The 21322-nt window shown below is 33.4% G+C and overlaps 1 pseudogene across 1 annotated transcript; it reads left to right on the forward strand.

Moving 5' to 3' along the window:
• The first annotated feature begins 4485 nt into the window (after window positions 1–4485).
• On the forward strand, window positions 4486–20304 carry LOC147397385 (thioredoxin M4, chloroplastic-like; annotated as a pseudogene). Its single transcript, XR_015180461.1, has 6 exons — window positions 4486–4922; window positions 14075–14119; window positions 16039–16139; window positions 17410–17715; window positions 17910–18043; window positions 19388–20304. The product of XR_015180461.1 is annotated as a thioredoxin M4, chloroplastic-like (transcript).
• The last annotated feature ends 1018 nt before the right edge of the window (window positions 20305–21322 follow it).

Here is a 21322-nt window from a genome sequence, read left to right on the forward strand (position 1 = left end):
TTGAAAATTTTAACAATAAAAACTCATTTTTTTTTATAAATCTAAAAATTAACTAAGATTTTCTTTCATTAAAAATTTTTATCTCTTAATAATTTTACATAATAGCTAGTATCCAATATAATGGGTTCACCCCAATAGTAACGGACCATGCTTGGGATAAGAGATAAAGAGAAATAAATAACAGAATTTTAGAAACAAAGTTTATTGAAGAGAAATCTATTAAGAATTTTGAAAAATATGCAAAAACTTTAAAAATAAAAACTAAAAAAACATCTTGACTTCATCAATATTCCCAAATTGAGAGATTAGCCAATATTCTCTTTAGAAAATTAAAAAATTAACAGATGGATAATAATTTATTTTTTATTGATCTTTAAAATAAATCTTGAATAAATATTTGTTTTCCAATTTGTAAAAAATAATAAGTAAAATCTAAATCTAAAAGAGAAAAAGAAGAGATTGGGAGATGAGAGAGGAAGAGGGAGATATGAAAGTAAGTCATGAGAACCCAAAAACTTAGAGAGTTAATGTCTTTTATAAAAAAAAAAAATATGATTGCTTTGACAACACGTTTTTATCATTTTTTATTTGAATTTTATCTTTTACATGAAATAAAATTATCTTACCCTTTTAATTAGAGTTTTAATCCCACTGACCTTGTTTCATTTTAATAACTGAGTCAAAAGTTACGTTCAAAATGGTGAAACATGACAGACTTGTAGTCTCTAACTTATTACATGTTTTTTACAAACTAAAAGTCTGAATTCACTATTTAACGTGAAATACAAATTTATTATTCTCTAAATCAATTTTCTAATATTAAAATCTCGTCTTATTTTGATAAGTAAAAAATTATGGGTAAAACGGTATAACGTGGTAAATTTAGAATTTGATCATGTCAATTTGATATTATCAAATCTCTTGGATTGTGTTTTGACTTTGACCATTGACTTTTCACTTTGGTGGTTTTTCCACTATTTGATTATTCAATTTCCATATGTTTTGTTTGCAAGAAATTGACATGTAATTAAACTCTCAAAATTCATGAAAATACATGCAATTTAATCAGTAAAATGTAACTTATGATGAATTAACTATTATGCATAATTTTATGAAGAAATCATAACTTTTAGATTATAAAATATAGTTAAGTGCTCTATAAAATAATGGAAAAATACACATTTTTAATCTCTTAACAATAATAAAGTTAAAAGGGATTTTTTTTTATGAGTAAGTTATACTTGAACTCACGACCTCAAATTTGCTTTGCAATGTGTCAAACCAACTGAGTTATGGATCTACGCTTAGTTAAAGAAGTCTTATTGAAAAGAGGATGAGAGAAAAAGAAATCAATTTAAAATTATTCCTTGAGATGTGTAGACATCCCAATTTGCAAAAACTTATTATAAAAAAGTCTAAATTTTCAAAATCTCAAGTTAATTTCAATTAAAAGCTTAAAGTCCTCCAATTGGCAACATTACATAATAATTGTCATTTGACACATTTCTTCATGCATACATGCACACATGCATCATTTCAATTGTTTTGCATGCCTAAACCCTGTCTCTAGTCCATCTATATACCCTAATCCAAACTCATTTTCTATGGATCAATCCATTATCCATATCTTAACTCAATACCAAGCCCATTTTCAAGTCTAGTTCAAATATCTAAATCTAAACCATCTTGAGCCTATAACCCAAGTCCAATGCTAAACCCATAAAAGCCCATGATAACTCCAAAAACTTAGGGTCCTTCACCTTTTCTCAAAAGAGGATACATGGTAGTATTTTATAAGTTCCAACATCCAAGAAAGATCCTCATTGGTGGGTCAATACTCTAACCTAATTTGAAAGTCAACTTCATTGAGAAAAACTCAAGAATGCCTCCTCAAAAAGTGAGATAAAAACAAAAAAGTAATTTGGTATTTGGTAAAAATCCTTAAAGTTAAGAGAATTTTCAATTCTATCATTAAAAGGTAATAATCTTTAAGTACATAAATTGAGTTCTCCCATTGGTCTATTTCAAAAATATATATCTACCATTACTTTTGAGGATATTTATAAAAGAACTAATGTCTACTTTTTATTTACCACTTCATCTTTACATTTGTTATTCCCCCACTTACCCTCAAAAAATACCTTTGTTCTCTCATTTTTATTCACCAAAAAATAAATACCAAATAAGTTTTTAGGGTTTCATATTACAAATTCCAATTCTACCCTCACGAAGATAGAAAACCCAAAAGAAATAACTAAAATCTCATATATTTTTTTCTTATGTTTTTAGGGTTAGACCACTTTATCCCTATAAATTTTTCAAAACACTATAAATAATCTCATTTTCTATAAGTAAGATATGCTTTCAAACCCCCATCTCTCAATCTAAAACTCTATCAAAATTCCTACTCAACATCTTTAACCAGCTCTCAACTCAACCCTCAACTCAAGAATTTCTATCCATCTTTCAACTATCAACTAAAAACCTTAATCTTCTTTAACCTTTAACTCTCAACTACAACTCTAAATCTTCAATTTTTTTTCAAGACTTAATATCATTCAAAAATATTAATGGACAAGGTGGGTGTAGATTAGGTCTTTTATTTCAAATACTTGTATCTTTTATTCTTAACCCTCTATTTATTTTATATTCTAGAGAGTCTTTATGATGTAATGCACAACCTCTCCCATATCCGGTAGGTTGGATTTTGGTTCGGTCTAAAGGATGAGTGTTGAAGCCCCTTTTTCACCTATAATGTCTCTCATGTATCATATTGTACATTATATATCCATTCACATATACTTGACAATGGTGAATAAATATGTCACCCGCTTGTTAGGGTTAAAATACTAAGTTTATAACTTTGCATTCATGCATTAAGGTTACGGCACTGAGGGAACTCCATCATGGAACCTCACTAAAAAGTCTAAACCAACATTCCTACTAATGAAAATAATATAAACTATATAAGTTTTTTTTTTTTTTTTATAAGATATTCTCAATGTTTCACATTGATATCAAAGCCCTTTTCAAAAGGACATTTTCACCTATTATACGCACTATCTTTAAACATGCACCTTCATACATATTTTAATTTCTTAAATTTTTTAAAAGATTTGCCAAGTTTCAAAGGTACCATCTTTGGTAGAGAGGATATGGTGCCTAACACCGTCCTCATCCACTAAGTGGACCTCCCTACTTAGATCTTAGGTAGACCATGCTATTTTTTTCGTAAATGAGAGTCATTGCAATGATAAAACAAATTTCAAAATCATTTCAAGTGCCTATTCACACTTATTTTCAAAAAAAGATAGTGACGACTCCAAATAACATAACATTAAGGTTGTATGATGATCATCTCACGTCTACAATAATGAATTAATTATTAAGTATGATTTTTTGAAGAAATTGTAACTTTTAGGTTATAAAATATGGTTAAGTGCTCTATAACATAATGGGAAAATACACACTTCTAATCACTTAACAACTATAAAGTTAAAAGGGATTTTTTTTATATAGATAAGTTGTACTTGAACCCACGACCTCAAATTTGCTTTGCAACGTGTCAAACCAATTGAGTTATGGGTTTAAGCTCAGTTAGAAAAGTATTATTGGGAAGGGGAGGAGAGAAAAATGAATAAAGTTAAAATTATTCCTCAAGATGCATGTGAAATTTAAAACATTGGGGGAAGATAATCAATGTGTTCTATTATATAAATTAGAATTCGCTTGTGCCTACAACACGAGCATCCTCTTTAGGGTTTAAAGAGTGAAAGAGGAAAGACAGTAAAGTTAAGAAGGGTATCATTAAAAAAGAAGGGAAAAAATAAAAGACAATAAAGTGAGGTTGTGTGGATTCGACTTTTTTATCTCAATTTTTATATTCTGCAAAACTGTAGTTAATAGAGTCCACCATTGTGTTTTACTACATAAATTGTGAATAAAGAAATTAATCCAAAAATAAAGGATTTTTCTCTCTAATATAAACATGAAAACTTTAGCATGTGAGACCTTAAAGTTAGTGGATACAATGGAAATAATGAAAATTGGTATGATTTGTTTACAAGAAATAATATATAAATAAACAAAAGCTAACAAAATTGATGGTACATGAGAAAGAAATAAAAATAATCTAATAATATAATAAATAAAAATTAACATATTATTTTTTTTAAAGAATTTTTTTTTATTTTTTGAGTATGATCGTGGATGTTGAAATGGATGGCTACCGAACTCCCATATTTAAAAATGAAATACAATGATGAAAATTAATTCTCTTTTTTCATATATTTTTTAAAATTCTTTGAATTTTGTCTTTTACAATCATGTGACATCAGATCATATTTTTTAGATGTCAAAATTGATGAGGTAAGAATCTCCTCTAACGTATGTTTACTAACAAGATAACCGCATAAATTTGAAGTTGCACGGTAAGATGAAGTGAGGTTTGATGGGTAACAAACTTTTAAGGTTCCCTTGGAGTTGTAGAACTCGAAGGGAGGGAGTTTTTGTAATAAAAATACAACAGTTGGATCTGCCGGGTAAATTTTTCTTATTTTTTATTTATTTATGCAGAGCACCCTTTTGGGAGAGGACTAGTCCCGTCGAACGCCTTGACTCCTCGAAAGTTTTCCAGCGTAGCTCGATTCTCGTATTTTAATGGCGGCCTCACTCGAATCAGTTACAGTTCCTCGATCTTCAAACTTTCGAACCACTCTCTCAGCACCCACAATGGCGTCTTTGATTTCCTCTCTCTCGAACAACTGGAACGTGAGTCCTTTGCGGGAATTCAAGAGTTTGAGGATCCATTCGCGTTTTTCGAAGCTCACATTAGTTTCGGCAAGGTTGAAGAATGCAAGGATTTCTCTTCGAAGAGGAGGTATTGTTGTTTGCGAGGCTCAGGAGTCAGGAGACGACTCTTGAAGGTTAGGGTTCTACGAGTTTCCCCCCTTTTATCTATATTTAGGTTTAGATTTAGATTTAGATTTAGATTGCTGTCTTTGGTTTTTATTATTTGTGTTTCTTCTAGGAGAACTAAACCCCGACCTCAAAGTTCATATTTCTCAATTTCAAATCCACATTCTCAAATTTCGCGTTTTAATCCGTAACAATGAATAAATATAAAAATATTATATTATATATTAACAGTAAAAAAAAAAAAACATTATAAAAAATAAAATAAAAACTTGTTTAGAATAAATGGTTTCAAAACTCGCCCCGAGACGTATCGCCTGAGTTGTCTCGGTATCAGGAATGGACGGGATGGACGGACAAGTCAATGTATTGGACGAGATTTAAAACCCCATATTCATTTTTCTCATGGTTGAACAAGGTGTCTCAACATATCGGAAAACTCGTCCTAGACAAGTAGGTATCTGGCGTGAACGAGACATGAAGTTAGAGGAAGAAATGCATTATTAAAATAAAAATAAAAATTGAGGCTTGCCTCTGCAGAAAGGCGTGTATGTCTTTTAGGTGCCTCAACTTTTATGTTTCAACTTGATGCCTCGGGGTGTTTTTAATGAACCTCATTCTGAGGCATGCCTTGAGGAGTACGCCTCACACACCAAAAACATTGGATAGAACAATTATTTTCCTTTCAAGTTTAACAGAAGACAATAGTTGAAAGATATGGATAGTAGAGATCATTGAGTAAGAACTTTAGGATATACCACTTTAGAAGAACACATAGAGGCTTTTAGTCTTGTACTTTGATGGATGGAAGTTGAGTTTTCTTTAGAGAAGATTGATTCTTTTTCAGCACAGTGATCTACCTGGTTAGAAGAGTACGCTTATGTGAGGTATAGACCTTCATATTTGATTTGAACTTTTTTTTGATTGATTATATTTGGAAGGAGAGAACTTATGGGTTTAAGCATAAAAAAGCCAATGAAAATGAAACTGTTGACAAGTTCCTCAAGCATAGGAAGAAGAAACTAATTACTCACTGACAAATTCAGAACCTTAAAAAAGTTCACCGAGGATAAAACCTTTTCCTGCTATAGAACACGGTAGGTTGTCATTTTCAGTTCCCATCTTTCCTTAACTAATAATCATTATTCAAGAAATGATTTGAAGAAACTAGTAACTCACAGGCAAATTCAAAACCTTAAAAAAGTTCACCGATGATAAAACCTTTTCCTGCTATAGAACACGATAGGTTGTCATTCCCATCTTTCATTAACTAATAATCATTATTCAAGAAGTGATTGTTATCCAATATGTAGTAGTCAATAGAAAAGGTAAATCTCTTACGATATTACTCTCTTTTATGTATGATATTATATAAATCACTTTTGTATCATATCAAGAAAGTTTAAGATATTTGTTTGGCAGGCAAGGATGGCGGTGTACAAAATCATATCATAGTACTTGTCTCACATATGGAGAGAGTAAAACCCATCATTTGAAGGGACAAATGTAAGAGATCCTGATGTACACAATGTTGGTTTTATTGATTCTAGATTTATTCTACTTTAGGAAGAGTGGGAAGAAGGTTAATTAGGTGAAGAAAAAGAAGAAAGATCACAGAAAGGGTTTTAATTGGCCATTGTGAATATGTCAACAATCCCAATTGAGTATATGTTGAAGGAATAAATACAAAGTTTTGCAATTAAGGATGTGAAATAGCATTCAATAAAGAACCCAACAATAATATTGATGAAGTATGACTAAAAAATATATTAGGTCCGGTCCAAGTGTATTTGTTTTTGGAACAATCTCCACTTTGGCGAAAAACTCTTCAACACTTGGAGAATCTTGGAATCCGATGTGTTTATAAAACCTCCACTTTGATGAGAAACCTCTCATCTCCATGCACTTCAAGTGGGGAGGTGCCCTCCAATTTCGACAAGCAATGAGATTGAACAAGTTCAAGCAATGTTCGAACTTATCCCTTGTAATCAGTTTAGTGAGAAAATCCAAAGCCTTCTCATCCATGTAAACATTTTCAACATTGATTTCCCCTGAGTTGACCCAATTTCGACGTTGATGGAATCTAACATCAATGTGTTTCGTTCTAGCATGAAATACTTTGTTCTTGGCAAGGCAAGTGACCTCTTTGGATGCCTCCGCTATAGTCATATACTTTGCTTCGGTTGTTGATAATTCATTTGTAATTTGTAGCATTGATCTCCAATACACTAGACCTCCACCTAATGTGAACACATAGCCCGTAGTGGACCTCATCTTGTCAAGATCTCCGACAAAATCAGAATCCACATAACCAACCACATTATCTTGCAAACACTATTCCCAAGTTCTCGTGTTTTTCAAATAACGAAGAACCCACTTGATTGCTTTCCAATGCACTTTACCCCTGATTTGTCATGTATTTTGAAATCATATTAACGGCTTGAGAAAGATCGGGCCTCGTGCGTACCATAGCATTCATAAGATACTCAACGACACTTGCATATGATACATTTATCGTCTCTTCTACTTCAGTATTGGTTGAAGAACATTACTTTGCACTCAAAGAAAAGTGTAGAGGTAAAAGAGTAGAAACCGGTTTAACATCAAAGCATACTAAGCTTCTTGAGCATCTTGTGGATCAGTAGATGTACTTTTGAGATAACCACAACTTCCCAACTTTCTTATTTTTCTTTATGTCCATCCCAAAAATCTTGGTAGTCGCCCCAAGATCCTTCATGTCAGATTCCCTACTCAATATTGCATTGAGTTCATTAATCTTCGACATGTTCTTGCTTGCTATGAGCATATCATTAACATAAAACATCAAGAGAATAATAGTACCATCATCGAATACATGAGACTAGATACAACAATCATATGTACATCTCTAGTAGTCACTCAACATGTAGGAATTGAACCGCTTGTACCATTGCCTTGGAGATTTGTTGAGTTCATGTAGTGACTTATTCAATTTACAAACAAGATCTTTGTCGGTTTCAATGAACCCTTTCGGTTGAACCACGTAGATGACCGTATCCAAATCATCATGAAGAAACACCATCTTCACATTAAGTTGTTCTACCTCCATGTCGAAATGTGCTACCATAGCCAGTAACACCCTTATAGATGTGTGCTTTGCTATCAGGAAAATAATTTCATCATAATCAACACCCTCATTTTGTGAATACCTTTTTGCAACCAACTTTGCTCTAATACCATTTGTTATACATGTGAATATCTTAGTGAAACTCTATTGGTAAATTGATCAAACACCTCTTAGGTATTTCACCAAACATCTATTATGCCAAACTTTTAAGATCTTTTTTGATAATGGTAATGAAATATAAATTTCAACAATAGTAGCAAATGGAAAAAGAATCACAATCACAAAAAGAAAATGGGAAAACAACACAATATACAAGACAAAGAATTTACGTGGATTATCTGAAAGTCACGTCCACAAAGGTATGAGTCTTGGAACTTGATTTCATTATAAAAAAAAGGGCAAATCGATACGAAGGAATCACTTCTATCACTTAACTTCACCTTCTTCTTCTACATCTCAATATTTCTAAACCACTCCTCTAAGTTTTTCTATTTTTCTCTGTTCTCTCCTCTAGAAAAGACTTAAACAACAAAAGAAGACAAACCCTTTTTTTTTAGATACACCGCAAAGTGGTCCACTTACACAAGTTACAAGCCCAACCCAAACTATTTAGGGGGTTTTCAATGGTTGAGAAGGGTACAACGATGATTGAAAATTCCGGTGGGGTGAAGTTTGAGGTGAAGCCATTTGATGGGAGGTCGAACTTTACGCTGTGACAAAGGAAGAAGAATATTTTTATCCAACAAGGACTTCATAATTGCATTTGGAGTATTGAAGTAAAGTTGGAGAGCATGTCCAATGAGACATGGGAAGAGTTGGATGCTATTAGTTTCAATGAGTGGCATGTATCAGATTAAGTCATGTACAACATCATGAAAGAAAAGACCACAGAAGAAACAAGGGATATGCTTGAGAAGTTTTACATGAGAAAGACTTTGTTCAACAAGCTATTCCTTAAGGACCAACTCTATGGCCTAAGGATGAAGGACAGGATATCATAGAGCACTTGAACACGTTTAATCGGCGTTTTAGTGATTTGTTGAAAGTAGAAGTCAAGTTTGAAGAAGAAGAAAAAGCATTGTTTTTGTTGACATCATTTCCAAATTCCTTCAAACACTTTCGGATTACTTTAATGTTTTACAATGAGACCCTCAAGTTTGAGGAATTGGTTCGAGACCTTATGTTTCATGTGACCATGAACAAGTCAAGTGGGAATGAGGCTCAAGGGAAATGACTCATTGCAAAGAGTTCAAGTGAGCGAGATTGAGCAAATGAGACGGTCAAATTCAAAAGAAAGAATTTTACATCTAAAACTAGAAGTAAAAAAAAAAAAAAAAAAGCTGAGTGCTGTCATTGCAAGAAGAAAGGAGATTACAAAAGAGATTTAGGAATATTGAAATCTAAAAGAAGAATGTAAAGCTAAGTGATAAAGACAATTCCCTTGCATCGATTTGCTCTTTTTCTTTATAGTGAAATCAAGCTCCAACGCTCATAATATATATATATATATATATTAGTGGACGTGTCCTTCAAATGAACCACGTAAATTCTTTGTCGTGTAGATCGTGTTTTTTCCTCTTTTCTGTTTGTGATAGTGATTCTTTTTTCATTTTCTACCATTCTTGGAATTTATCCTTCATTGCCATTATTAAACAAGATCTTGAATGTGTGGCATAATATATGTTTGGTAAAATACCCAACAAGTGTTTGATCAAATTATCAAGAGAGCTTCACTAAGGTGTTTACATACTAAACAATAATTGTAATTATGCCTAAGGGGATATTTATTGGCCTTATGTGGAGGGTTTATGATTGATTTAGGTATAAGTAATAGGTTAAATTTGGAAAAGAGATTAATGGTAAAGGGTGTATATGGTTTAGGGATGATTGGATAAATTTCTTGATGGGGTTAGAGGATTCTTGATAAGTTCTCTATAGATCCTTGATGGGGTAAAATCAGGAAAAATAAAGAAGATGATAGATTTACCTTGTAATCACACCTATGATTTCCATGGCGTCATCAAGTTGAATTCTCCCAAATTCAAACAATGAAAAATAGAAACTTTTTTAAAAAATAAATAAATAACTATTCATTCATTGTCTGATAATAATTCCTTACAATGGTTTAAATAATTCTAAGACTTCTAATTTGACTCTATTTTGTACTTCAAGGTATTTTTTGGAAATAGAAGCTTTCCAAAGAATAGTAAAATTTCTAATTCGACAAAAACTTCTAAAACAAGTAGGACTCAAAATAACATAAAATAAATAAAAAAGACTAATATCCTTATAATTCATCAAACTCATTAATTACAAAATTGTCTTTGAGGCCTATGACAGTTGGCTTGAGTCCCACATTAGGTCCCTTAAGCTAGAAATACCTTATAGTCTTTTTTTCCTTCTTTATTTTGGATCATTTCCATATTTTTTTCAGTTCGAAAGACTGTGAAATCACTGCCAACGTCTGGTTCTTAACGAAGACTCAATATTTGAGATAGGCCATAAACGACGGACGATGATCCAGAAGATAGTGCAATTCATTATTATTTTTTTCATTTAATTGGATCAACTTTTCTAGAGATTCGGGTGGGATTTACTGAGTGGTGGTCCACCCTTGGTATGTCTGCCACATGTATTGACACAGTGTTCTTGTAGTGTCTTTTGGTCTAGCTTATATATATATATTTATAAAACAAAACACAACTGAGTTGGAACAGTTGTGTGTGACACAAACGTCCCAACATAAACATCAAACATAAGTAGGGACTGAGATTAACTCTCCCTATGAATCTCGAGGTGACCAATTTAATCTCTCGCCCAAATCTCATATACACACACTCTCTCTCTCTCTCTCTCCATCACCTCATCACCATCTCTCTCTCTTTCTCTCTCTCTCTCTCTCATCTCATCTTAATCTTTTGTTTTGTTACTATTGTGTGATTCAAACTTAGATTTTGAAAATCCTATTTGCAGATTTTTGTCTTTAGATCTTGAGTTTGATTTTTGATAGCTTTACACATGTATGATATTGGTGGGTTCTATGTCTCTCTCTCTCTCCATATCAAGCTACGACTTTATAGATTTCTAGGGTCTTTTGATTTTTTGTTGATTAGGGTTTTTCGAATATTTTGTTTATTCTTAGGGTTTATGTATTCGGATTTGTAGGAAGGCGAACCTTTATTTTAGCTTAAGGCCCTGCTTGGTACCATGCAAAGCATTTGCAAATACAAAAGATTTGCTGCACTTTTTGGTCTGCAAACTATTTACTGAAATTTCCGAAGGGCTTAAGGGGTTCATGCAAATAATTTGCAACGCAAAAAAATTTCAGAATGTAACCAAGCATCTGTAAGTTACAAAAATTTTACATGGGCCTAATCCTAACTGTAAACAACTACTAAAGTTGTTTGAATGTGTTATAATGCTTTGTAATGCTGAGTTTTTATGATTGAAGTAATTATAAGGGTGTGATTGAGGTGCTAACAATGGCTCTTTTTAAAAAATTCTTTGGATTTTGGATTTTATATAAACCTGATCCTAACTATAAACAACTGCTGAAGTTGTTTGAATGTATTATAATGCTGAGAAGTCTCTCTTTCTCTGTGTTGTTGATTTGGTTGCAGCTTTATGTAATTTTGCCCCTTTTCCATGTACAAAGTTCCCTTTTCTATGGGTATTTTTGGTCTGTTTTGATCTTCTCTCTAGGTCTGTTTTGATCGTCGAGTCTCTCGCCCTGTTCTTTGTTTTGGTTGCAGCTTTATATAATTTTCCCCCTTTTCCATGTACAAAGTTCACATTGAGAGAACCCATCACAGTGCTCTGATCTTTTAGAGGAGGTATTTGATTTGTTTTAATTTGATCTTCTCTTCAACAGAAACATCTCTACCCGAAACCCCAGATAAAGAACACCATCTAATGTTACTCTACCATAAAAAAATTAAGAGAGCTGTTATTGGCACCCCAATTTTTTTTGCTAGATTTCTATTTTTTGAGTTTAAGATTTTATATGAGCCTAATCAAAATTATAAACAACTACTGAAATTGTTTGAACTGAATGTTATAATGTTTAGATAATAATTTGAGCCAGACCTTTATAAAAGTTGGGGTGGCAATAGTAGCTTCTTTCATTAATTTTTTTGCTAGATTTCTATTTTTGGGTTTAAAATTTTATATGAGCCTACTGAAATTGTTTGAACTGAATGTTATAATATTTTGTAACGTTGAGATAATAATTTGAGCCAAACCTTTGTAAAAGTTGGGGTGACAATAGTAGCTCCTTTCGTTAATTTTGTTGCTAGATTCCTATTTTTTGGGTTTAAGATTTTTTGAGGTGAGCATCTTGATCAATCCTTTTGTAAGGTTTTTTAAGAATTGGGTTTTGTTATTTTCTATTTTCTATTTTTTTTTTTAATTAGAAATCCCCCTTTCTATTTTCTATTGCATCTGGATCTATTTTCTATTGTTCTATAATTAGAGGTGAGCATCTGGTTTGTTGGTTGATGGAATGTGTAAAGGTTTGTTTATTTCTTTTTTTCTTCAATACCAAGGTCAGCTACTAAATTTGCTCTTTCTATCTTTCAAGTCATTAGCAACCCCTTTTGATGATTCCTTTTCACTGGCAACCTGTTTCGTATGTTTGGTGATTTAATTTGCAATTACATTGATAAACTTTAACTGCCAGCTAAAGTTTTTTTAGCTAAATATCTTTCTTCCTGTTTGTGACAGATTTATTTCAGATTTTAGAGTATTTGAATCTTCTGCAAAGTTACTTGCATACAGTTGAGCATTGGAAGATAATATCAAGGTTTTCATTTTGTGTCTATATGTGTGTGCATTAGTGTGTTGCTTGATTCATTGAACTTTTGTCTACAATATCCTAGAACTATTTCTAACTATTGGCCTAACACTGTCTAGCAGAAGACCTCTTTTGATTTTATATGACCTAAATGCCCTCACCTTCCTAATGACTTACTTGCTTAAATTGGATAACTTCATATATATAATCTGAATCTGATCAATTGGCCACGATTCAATTAAAATCAGATTGGATTTATGGGGGATCAAATGGTCATAGCCCAAAAAATCTGAATGAACTTCTCATTTACCTATCAAAATTAGATTGGATAGATTAGCTTTTACCATAATGGGAAGTCGTGGGTTCAAGTCCAACTTACCTATCACAAAAAAACACTGGGATCGATTGGTCTTTACCATAATGAGAGGGGATTCTTAATTTTGGTTATTATTTTTTTTGTTCTTCTAATTTGTAATGTTTGAGTGTTCTACCAAGAATAATCTTAATTATTTGCTTGCTTACACAAGGTTTAAACGATCTACACAAACCAATGAGAAATGAGAAAACTTCATATAAATTTGATTTCAGATTCATGAGCAATTGATTGGCCACGATTCATCATGAATCTGATTCTGAACTAAATTAATTGTATGAAATATCCCCAAAGCTATTGTCCTCATTTCCATTTATGTAATTACTTTCTATGTTTATAGGAGCTTGAAAGATGTACTTTATAAAAGATGAATGCATTGCAGGAGCTTGCAAATTTGCTAGAAGAGAGCAGATCATTACAGGCATTTTTATATGTGTTGTGTGTGTGTGTGTGTTCTTCTCTCCTCATTTGTTTTATCAAAGAGAACATAGTATTATTTAAAAATTCAGGTCTGAATTGGGCCTTTAAAGCCTCAAAGGACGTTTGAGACTCTATCAATCACACGTTTGAAAGTTTGGGACTTTTGGGGCAATTTTTTCATATGTTGGGAATCGAGGGAAGGGAGAGCGAAACTCGCTTTCTAGTGCATGGAAACAGCCTATGTTGGGGGCAGGTGACAAACTCGATGTATGGACGTTTCAATTGAAATGCGCTACAACAGCACTCTCACTAGGCAGGCTAGGGATTTATCGTTTAATAAATTCAAGGGGACTTGTAGCCCCAACCCCATCCCTTGGAAAGAAAAAAGGTAGCACCGAAGAAAGGAAAGAGCGAGATGGTGGTTTTTGTTGTTCCCGCAAAGCGAAGATCATTCACTTGGCAAATGAAGTGGGTCAACCTCTTTTTGGCTTCGGCCAAACACTTTTTCTCACTGGTATGCATCTGTTTTAATTTTTTAGTCTCTTTCTCTCTAACGTAATGGTCTCTCTTTATTTATTTCTTTGTTTGTTTGTTTTTTGTTTTAGTTTTAATTTTAGTTTTAGTTTTTGTGTATTGAATGACCTGTTTGGGTGGGAATGTGGGTTTGTGTAATTTTGTGAAAACAGAGAAAATTGACTCACATTTACCTTTGGGGATTAGATTTAATTTGTCGCGAGTTTGAATTTGTGTTAATATGGTAGAATTTTAATTAGAGATGCCCTCCTTGGATATGATCATCTATTGTAGTACAAGACTTCTAATGTTGTACCTGTTAAGGAGAACACTAAATGCTAGAAAATTCCCCCTTCTATAATCTAATCCAGTACTCTCTCTCTCTCTCTGTAAGTTTGTTAAATGAGTTTTACGGGTAGGGTTTTGAAAGCTTGCAAGTTGAAAATCGTCAAAATAGTAAGAGGCCTTTTCCCACTCTTATATTTACATGATACAATCATGTGAAAATGGTTTTGTTGAATTTTGATTAATAATTTTTTATTGTGGCAAGTTTAAGGTTGAAAAGCGAAAAAAAAACCTGCAAGTGATGTGGGCACTACCTCCATATTGAGTTGCAGTTTAGAAAACCATTCTCTTTTCATATATAAAAAATACTGTGGGTTTGGGGGGTATGATTGATCGGTTTGGGAAACCTTTCTTATTTCGTGTATTGGCATTAGGTCTTGGTGTGGAAAGAATGTTCATTGTTGCCTCATCATGCATACAAGAATGGTCTAACATCATACAAGACTTAATTTGGATCTTTTCCAACCTGTACTTAAGAGAGGATGTTGGTCTGATTTTTTCTGTTTAAAACATGTTTGATTTAGATCTAGAAAATTGTATTTTCTTTCTCAAGTCATGTGCTTTTGATTGAATCATAGTCAATCCAATGTATTCTTTCTCAATAGTTTCTTTATTATTCTATAGGTGGAAGTGAGGGTTGGTTTTTCAAGTGAGGCTTCAATGAAAGATTCAAGTGTTGGGGTTTTGGTTTTCTAAGAGATTTAGCTAACATCATTTAGAGAACTCCTGCAAGTTGCTTTGTTTGCAACCCTTATAGGTAAGGATTTGGGGTCAAGAGACCTCAAGCATTACTAGGGAGGGTGACATTGGCCTTAGCAAGTGAACCATTACTGCAGGTGGATACTGTAATTTGGTTGTTGTTGAGATCACTGATTGTGGGAACACACAGTAGAGTTTAGAGATCCTAGATTTTTAGACTATTTTAACGTTTTAGGTTGCATATTGATAAGAGAAGTTCTTTGCTATTGACATTTCAGCCATATCTCCCTCTCCCTCTCATAGGCTATTTCAACTTACGCAGATCTTCTCTTGGTAATCTCATTCCTTTATAGATTTTTTGGTGTAATGTTAGACTACATCAAAATGCTTCTCTTTGATCAAAATATCATGATTGGATGTGGTATCTGTAATAGATTCGAGACCATTTCTGGCATACAAATATTAGAAATGGGTTTCTATGATATTCTCAATTAAGGATATTTTATTTATTTCCTTTTAAACTCTTGAATGTACTTGAGTATGGGTATGTAGGATCATGCTTAAAGCTAATTGAGTATAGTTACTTCCTATCTTGACCACAAATTGTTCATGAGAGGTTTAGTGATGCAATGGCCCTATTTAAACAAGGTCCATATGTTGCCTTAGTTCCCAAACCGTGAAATGAGAAATGCCTAATTTTTTTTTTGTACTTGATCTGCTTTCATTATCTGGTTTTACACCTATAATAACCACATGTGCTTTCAAAATTAATCATAAAAAACGCGTTGGTACAGTCCATGTTTGATATTTCATCTTTCTGAAATCAGACCAATATATACTTACGAGTTAGATAGATCATAATTGAAATACATGTAGGCGTAAGGAATACATGCACGGAACGATGGGCTATGGTCATACTATCAGATTGATAGGCGAAGAGCGGTCGTTGCTACTGTACAGTTCAATACCTAAATTTTGTAAGATCATATGACTCCATTTGTTTCTTAGTTGAATTCTTCTTATTCTTTATTTTCCATATTTTAATTTGATCAAATATCTGATTGAATGTGTAAGGAATCCTTTTGTGCGCGTGCATGTTTGGGTTAGTAATTGATGGTACTAAATAGTTAGAGAAGGAATGTAACCAGGTCTAAATCATGTGTGTAATGTTATCACATTCTAGCTCCATGATCTAAAATATGCGTGAATCATTCGTGCCGTAGGCACAGGCAAACTCTAGTATATCCATGCCCTCTTAGTTTTTTCTTGTTTTTCTGGTTTTGATACTCTAGGACAGATGAATGCTTTTCAACAGAAGACAATACGCCTAGACATGTGCAGCATATATCAACTTAATCAAGTGGGCACTATTTTGCATGTTTAGCCACCTACTTATGAAAGACCAATGGGTATGCTTGTGGGGGTTTCGTTGAAGCCTATGAGAAATTATTCGTATGGGCAAGGATTAATCATGCTAGATCCTGGTTTGTAATTGGGATCTTCATTATATTTAGAAGAAGATATTGATTATGACAGATGGTAGCATCTTCTTTGTGAGATTATTTGTTGAGGGTGAGGAACCAAGGATTTTGTTGTTGAAACTTGAAAGAGCAAATTCCAGACCAATCTATGAGGTGGAATTGATCCGGGCCCAAACAATGTAATAGGGGCAAGTTCTAGTATAGATGCGAAAAACTACTAGAGGAGTCGCTGAAGGATGGTGAAACTAATTTCTAAAGAAAGAAAGAAAAGAGAAAAAAGACGCTTAAGTTAAGTTATGGTATTACTGCATCATAGGTTAAGGGAATGCCACATTTCTCATATAGAGAGAACAGGGGGTACTGGAGGTCAACAATGGCAAACAGTGATAATGTTTGCCCAGGAGCCTTATGATGATGTGGGCTTACAACAATAGTTTTACAACGATGATAATCAGTTGGTGTAGTGTCATAGCTGTCCTTTGGATTTCGTTTCATGTCATAATCATATGTTTTGTTACCAAGTGCTGCTACAAATTAATCTAATAAAAATCCTCAGAAGCTTATTGAATCCTTGCTCCTATAATTTTTTAGAGACAAGACCACACTTGGTCAAGTGAGCCGCCATTCTCAAATTTCTTTTGAGCTGAATGTCCCCGATTCTCAGAATTCAAGTCTTGTAGAAACACATCTTTTCACAATATGAAATAAGCACTAATCTTTCTGTACTCAAAAATTTCCCATTTTCTCTGGTTTTCAACTTTTGCAGTGTCGTCCGTAACTGATGCAACATGGAAATCACTTGTCCTTAATCTTCCCGTGCTGGTTGATTTCTGGGCCCCTTGGTGTGGACCATGTCGTATGATCCATCCCATTATAGACGAACTTGCAAAGCAGAGGGTAAACTGAGATGCTATAAATTGAACATCGACGACAGCCCTTTGACAGCAACCCAATATGTGATCTGAAGTATACCAACTGTCATGATATTCAAGAATGGTGAAAAGAAAGATTCTGTTATTGGTGCTGTGCCCAAGTCTGCATTGACTGCTAGTATTGAGAAATTCTTGTAGAGGTATGTACAGGCATGTTTTTTTTTTTATGTGTGTGCAAGAATTAGCCTATTTCTAGCAATGTAGATGATCTTTTTATGGTTTTCGAAGTTGTCATTTTTGCATATATACTCTTCTCTCACATACTAGATCTGTATAGTTAGAGGCTGTGATTCTCTTATTTTGTTGTACAATTGTAAGTCATTCTTTCTTCCAGTGTTTCTTAACTCCAAGGAGTAAGACAAGGCGGTTCACCTCCCAATGCCTTGAGTCAGAAGGATCAAAAGTCTTATAAGCAAGATAAGCATCTATGGTTCCTACACACTTTCACGTCAGGATGTGCGATATGAGGTACAATCTTGAGGTCACTCTAGCACAACTCTTTTTAAATAGATGAAAAATAAATAAATTGTAAAAGAGTAATGTTGGAGTGACTTCCTACGACGCTGAGCTGATGTGGAGGTGTGCACTCCACCATAAATGCTTTTCACTCTTATTTCTCAAGGAAAAGCATCTGTGGTTCTGTGCACACCTTCACATCAGCTCAATGTTGAACGCAATGTCCTGGGAAGTCATTGTAACATTTTCCATAGCAAAAAAGTCTAATAAAAGTGCAAATAAGCAAAACTTCAAAAAAAGAAATAGAATAATTTTATGACAATTCAGAATTTCACATTCCAAAGTTTAATATCCAAATTTAAACTTCAAATTTATTAGAATCAAATTAAAATCGAACCACATTTATAGTATAGTATTCCCTATCCTTGTTCTCTTTGCCTAAGTCAATGGAAGTTAAGATTGAAAGACTCATGAAGAATTTTCTGTGGAATGATAATAATGGTGGTAGAAAGTATCATTTGGTGAATTGGAAGTTAGTTTGTACTCCTAAGAAGAATGGAGGCTTGGGGATTAGAAGGCTAAGATTAACAAACAAAGCTCTCCTGGGCAAGTGGTTTTAGAGATTCGGAGAAGAAAGAGATAACTTGTGGAGGAAAGTGGTTCAAGCTAAATACGGAGAGAAGGATTATGATTGGTATAGTGATGAGGCTAGAGAAACTTACGGATGTAGTGTGTGGAGAGGGATTATGAAAGGAGTTGATAAGTTTGATAGGGAGATTAAATTCAAAGTTGGGTTGGGGGATAAGGTTAGATTTTGGGAGGACTGTTGGTGTGGAATTTCATCTCTGTCTACTCAATTCCCATCCCTTATACGTTTGCTCTTTGAAAAAAAATAATTCGATAAGACAGTGTCTGATTCGGAACGGGAACACAGATTCTTGGGATCTGGGATTTAGGAGGAATTTCAATGATTGGGAATTGATGGAAGTCTCTTCTTTCATTAATCTCCTTAACTCGATCAAAATCAGAGAGAACGAGCAGGACAGACGGGAATGGATCAAGGTTAAGGATAAGAAGTTCTCTGTCAAGTCTTTCTATTATTGCCTGCTTCCTTTGTTTGTGGTTTCTTTTTCTCCTTCTATCATTTGGTCCACTTTGGTTCCTTCTAAGGTGTCTTTCTTTGTTTGGCTTGCCGCTTTGGGTAGAATCCTTACCTTAGATAATTTAATTTGTCGGGGGTGGATTACCCTGAATTTTTGCTATCTTTGTTCGAGGGACGGGGAATCTGCTAATCATATTCTTATTCACTGTTCTTTCTCCCGTGTTATTTGGATGTTTTTCTTGTCTCGCTTTCAGGTGGATTGGGTTCTTCCCTTATCTTTTTTTGCGCTTTTAGAGGGTTGTAGTTTCAATATCTTCTCTTGAGAAAGAGGCATCTCTGGGCTATCCTTCCTTCAGCCATTGCTTGGGGTCTTTGGAGAGAGCGCAACAACAGGGTGTTCCATAGCAAAGAGAATTCGACTTACACAGTGATTTTAGACATTATGGGGTTTCTTTTTCTTTGGTCAAAGTTGAGTAGAGATTTTGAGGGAGTGTGCTTCCAAGATTTTGTTTTTAATTGGGAAGCTATTTGTGTTTAGTTCCATCCCTCAGTGGACGGGTTTTCCTTTCTTTGTTTTTCTCCTTGTCATTTTTGTTTTTTGTCTTGTATTTGGGGGCTATCTTAGCCTCCTCTTCTCGCTTTCTTCATTAATATAATTTATATTTATCAAAAAAAAAAAAAAAATAGTTACAGAGTGACTTTACTTTGCCTTTAAAAATGGGAAGAGACATCTCCCCAACATGTTCAGACCCATTGAACCTATTTAATAAATCAAGAAAAGGAGTTGAACAATTAGACGAGGAACACATTCGTTGAAAAATATACCTTTTAGTTATCAATTAAATAAAGAGATAAAAAAAATGGTAGATAATCTAAAATATTAATTAGGGACCTGTCTAATGTTAACATAGGTGTTTTTCCTGTAATTTGTTTATGGGTGCATCGTCATTGTCAAGTACTAAATAATATGAAAATTCCAACAAATCTAAGTCATCCATGGTCTAAAATAATAATAATAAATCCACTAATGTATTTAAACTTTGACAAGTTTCTGCTTATTAAACTCCGACTCTTTGAGATCAAGTCAATTTTACTTTTATTTTAGTAGATTTTTTATTTTATCAGTTATCAGAGAAGATTGCATACTTTTACTTTTGTTCTCTCTTTTTATTGGCAGGGATAGGGTACCTTTCAGTTTTGTTGCTTTTCCCCGCGTCATTCTTCACATCGTGTCCCCGACTAGTGGTCATTGCATTTGTCGACTATTACGTTAAGATTTTCTTGCACGTATTTCAAGGTGTCAAGGATTCTCTTTATCCACATTTTCTTTCCCTTTTTCAAGAAAGCCCAAGTTGCCCCAAGTTCGGGAATTAGCACTCTCACTCGTAATCATCCAATTGGGGGGGGGGGACCCCAATTCCTATCCACATTGAGCTACTAATATAATTAAAACCAGGCTAATCGAATCAATCGTTAATGTGAGCTAAGACCTTATTCGAATCAACTTTAAGCCTTTTCATCCTAATATAATATTTAATATAATTTATATGGTTTTTTATAAATTATCGATCAATCCGTTATCCTCCATTTGGGTCCCAAGTTATTATATTAGATCAAAGTAGAATTTCCAAGATGTGCATGATCCATGGATGGTCGTGGCTATATCAGATCAAAATTCTTTATATTATAAATTGATACAGACATTTTCTAATAATTTAATTTCCCAACAACCCAACTATATAAAAACCAAAGAAAGGAAGGCTAATGTATTACTTCTCTAGAAGCTTCTGGATGTTTATTATGAGTTTCTGACTTTCAAATAAATATAATTTTAAAAAGACTAAACAAACCAAAGATTCCAACTTTAGTCAACTCGACATATTATTGAGTCTACTATAGTCAAATTATAATATATATTATATTTGTTAAATATTATAAAAATAATTTTAAAATTCGACACTGTATTTATTTTTCTGTTTCTAATTAAGAGCATCAAATCGAACAGCCAACCAAACAGCCAACCATGTGTATTGATGAACTAGAGTTCACCCGTGGGGTAAGCATCCTCTTTCGGGTTAAGGGTGTTAAAAAAAAAAAAAAAGGGTAGAGTAGAAGGTGGTAATTTTAATAAGATTTGAAAATGACACAACATTAGTGGATTTGGATCATGTCTAATTGGATTTGGAGTA

The sequence above is a fragment of the Akebia trifoliata genome, chromosome 8, assembly GCF_017979445.1.
Source record: "Akebia trifoliata isolate Shusen 1 chromosome 8, ASM1797944v1, whole genome shotgun sequence".
Lineage (NCBI taxonomy): Eukaryota > Viridiplantae > Streptophyta > Magnoliopsida > Ranunculales > Lardizabalaceae > Akebia > Akebia trifoliata.